The sequence below is a fragment of the Suricata suricatta genome, chromosome 6, assembly GCF_006229205.1.
Source record: "Suricata suricatta isolate VVHF042 chromosome 6, meerkat_22Aug2017_6uvM2_HiC, whole genome shotgun sequence".
NCBI classification, from domain to species: domain Eukaryota; kingdom Metazoa; phylum Chordata; class Mammalia; order Carnivora; family Herpestidae; genus Suricata; species Suricata suricatta.
The window spans coordinates 66,788,727-66,792,649 of NC_043705.1; the positions used below are offsets into that span (position 1 = coordinate 66,788,727).

Below are 3,923 nucleotides of genomic sequence, written 5' to 3' on the forward strand. Positions count from 1 at the left end.
ACTCAAACCCATGAAGCTATGAGATGATGACCTGAGCCAAAACTAATAGTTGGATGCTTAACTGACTGAAACACCCAGGAACCCCAATGCGAATTTTTCAGTAAGAAAGCAATCTTAGTCTATCAGTTTAAAAAAAGGTTTTGTATTGTCTCTAGTGGATTTGCAGTAATTCGGAGATATCTTTCTGGACCCTTGAACATTAGTGGATGATGTATAGGTGAGTGGGTGGGTGGGTAGCAGATGGGTGGATAAATAGGGAGGTGGAAGATGAATTTAGTTTTGATTAATGAGAAAGTATAATATTTGTTATATATATTTCTTGACAAACATGTTTAAAGAACCAAAAAAATTAGAGTTTGTTGAATAGCAATTGTACTTTACCATGTTAAGGTTGAGGTAAAGACCCATAAACCCTGAAATCTAAAAGTCATAAGCTACATTCATATTGGTCCCTGTTCCCTTGCCTATATCTAACTTTATGAGGATGTTCCATATGTATCCATTAGACTAAGCTTGTATACAGGCACTAGATTCCAGGTTAAAGAGAAAACAGGTTTTGTGACTGTAGCAAGAACCTTCTCCTTTTTCATCGTGGATTTAGCTGCTGAATACTTCCTTTTGTAGATGGCTTTCCTTGAGTACATAGCAGATGGGGAGTACCTGCCAATTCCTCGCGCTAGGATGGGGTTTCGGCTGCAGTGGGGCTTCCCCTTCTTTGGTGTTTTAGCCTTGAGGTTACCCTTCTTGACCTTGCCACCAGCAACAGCCTCCTTGGCTTCGGGTTTCTTCTGCTGCGAAGCTGGCTTCTCAGCTTTTTCACCCGCCATCTGGGAGGCCGAAGCACGCATACGTTTCTGTCTGTGAGTCTCTGTTCCTATATGGAAGATCTCTGGTATTTGCCTCTGTCCCTCCAGTAGGGAAAGCGTGGTTTGTGCTGTGTCCTCCCTCTCTTTAGGATCTCACAAGAGATGGTGATTTTCAGCTTATTTTTTTTTACTTACTAGGATAGAACAAAGACTCTCAAGCTTATTATATGTGGAATAAGAAACTGGAAGTCACTAATTCCCTTTAATTAAATTATTTTAACGTCTAAGAACCCATTTTCTCTTCCTATTTGCACAAAAATCTCCTTACCTATATATGTCTATATGAGTCATTCACATTATTTTAATGTAAAATGCAAAAGCAAAGGGCTTTCTTACGAATTTAGGCCCGGCCAGCCTAAACTCGGGCTCACAGACTTCAGCATCACACTGGACCCACATGGAGCGAACCAGTCGGTGGTGACAAGAATGGTGGTACCCGAGTGGTTAAACTCTGCAAGGTGCCCAGGTATTACCCTCCCGAAGACGTGCCTCGGAAGCTGGTGAGCCACGGCAAGAAACCGTTCAGTCAGCACGTGAGGACACTGCGAGCCAGCATCACGCCTGGGACCATCCTGATCATCCTCACTGGGCGCCACAGGGGCGAGACGGTGGTTTTTCTGAAGCAACTCAGCAGTGGTTTGCTACCAGTGACTGGACCTCTGTCCCTCAATCGCGTTCCTCTGTGTAGAACACACCGGAAATTTGTGATTGCCACGTCCACCAAAATTGATATCAGCACTGTGAAAATCCCCAAACACCTTACAGATGCTTATTTTAAGAAGAAGACGCTGTGTAAACCCAGACACCAGGAAGGGGAGATCTTTGATACTGAAAAAGAAAAATACGAGATCACAGAGCAGCGCAAGGTGGATCAGAAAGCTGTGGACTCACAAATTCTGCCAAAAATCAAAGCTGTCCCTCAGCTTCAGGGCTACCTCCGCTCTGTGTTTGCTCTCACGGATGGGCTTTACCCTCACAAACTGGTGTTCTGAGTGTCTGAAAAAGAACCTGATTAAATAACGGCTCCATCTCCAATAAATAAATAAATAAATAAATAAATAAATAAATAAATAAATAAATAAATAAATAAATAGAAAACAGGTGCCATTGACCCTCAATTACATTTATATTTTTGATTAATCAAATTGGTCATCTTCCCCCTAACATATATTCTTTCTACATGACTCCACAATTTGTGATGTTTCCATGAGGCTATAGTATTTTTGGAGGTAATTAATCCTCTGACATTCTACTCACATCTTATCCAAGCCGGTTCCTTGATGTTTTAAATCTTAGGCTTCACAGTTCCATCTATTTCACTTCTATGCTATTCTCTACTAATCTTGTCTCATTATGACTTTTATTATGTGTCACCTGAAGTTTGGCAGTTAAATTCATCTCCCCACCTCCAGTCTCAACACATTTTTAAACCTGACCAATTTAGATATGATCTTGTTACTTCTCAGCCCCCAAACCTAGAGAATAATATATACACAATAATTTTTTCATGTTTATTTATTTTTGAGTGAGAGAGAGCGCACGTGTGTGGTATGCAAGCAGGGAAGGGGCAGAGATAGAGGGAGGCTCCAAAGCAGGCTCTGTTATGCCAGCACAAAGCCAGACGTGTGGCTCAAAATCACAAACTTTGAGATCATGACCTGAGGCAAAGTCAGAGACTGAACTGACTGAGCCACCCAGGTGCCCCAGAGAATAAAATATGATGCACCATTGAAACTTGCCTAAGATCTGATCCTTTTCTACCTTTCTAACTTTCTCTTCTATAAAACCCATTTGCTGTAAGTCCTATTCTTAAACAATTCAATGGTCCTGGAATGGGATGTATTCCTTCTACCATAGCTTCAAAGCTCTCACACCGATTAGCCTCAAAATCAAACGATGTAGTAATTTTAGAACTTAAGTGAATAAATAGGTGCATTAAAGACCCATAGATACTGCTTTAAGAGAGAAAAGTCTCTATGGACATAACATCTATTTACCTTAACAATATATATCATAATGTACTAGACAAAATTATGTAAAGTCAGTTGTGTTGTAAATAGCATGAGCCTGTAGATGACTGATGATGATAGATGGCCCCTCATCAAAATATTGAAAACATTGAGCTGCAGGGCAAGAGAAAAGTGGTTAAGTATATGAAAACAGAATAGGTGACTCTATTTATCTGTTAATTTTTCATATTACTTGAATTAATGTTTCATAAAAATTTCATAACAATTCCTTTAAAAAGTTTATTTTTTTAATTAGATATAGTAATGTAATAGTTCCCATGAAATTTCACAAACTTTAGGAGACTGAATTTTAAAAAAGTGAAGTGTACTTGAAAGATTTTTTCATTGTTCCTTGTTGAGTAAAGCATTACTTTCAAAATTTTTTAACAACTTGTTTTTTTGTGAAGTATCTAAAACCATTTATTGACATTCTTTCGATGAGGATGGAATATTTTGTCCTAAACAAGTAAAAAGAACGTAAACAGCTATGACAATTTTTAACATTATTCAAAACAGAGCATGAGAAAAAAACAAAGTGTCAAAAAAAGGAATGCATAGGAATATATATCAATGAGAGAAAAATTTTTCAGTCTTCTTATTGTACAAGGGAAAGCAAATAAAAGCTTTGGAAAAAATGACAGCGTTCTTTTCAGAAAATGTTGAAAACTAGAAAAATAAAAAAATAAAAATGAAGAAGAAAAGTAACTGTCTTAAATTTTTTTCTGTCTTGCGCTGTCATGAAAAGGTGGGAATAGCAGCCAAGGATTTTAAATCTTGGGAAGAAAATAAAGTAAACTTGTTTTTTAATATATCAAAATATTTATTTTACATATTTTTTGAAGGATCAGCTGTGGTATATATTGTTTATACTGGACATAAACAAAACTTAGTTTTAAAAACTACAGTGCCTTCAACCATTTGTGCCATTAGATTTGGGCATAATTTTTTATTTTCATACTTGGTGTATAAGCTAGATGTGAAACTTTAAATACATTGGATTTAAAATATATACTACTAGGCTAAAAGTAACATAATATGATTAAAAATA

The 3,923-nt window shown here is 37.2% G+C and overlaps 1 pseudogene; it reads left to right on the plus strand.

Moving 5' to 3' along the window:
* The first annotated feature begins 878 nt into the window (after positions 1-878).
* On the plus strand, positions 879-1,860 carry LOC115293464 (annotated as a pseudogene).
* The last annotated feature ends 2,063 nt before the right edge of the window (positions 1,861-3,923 follow it).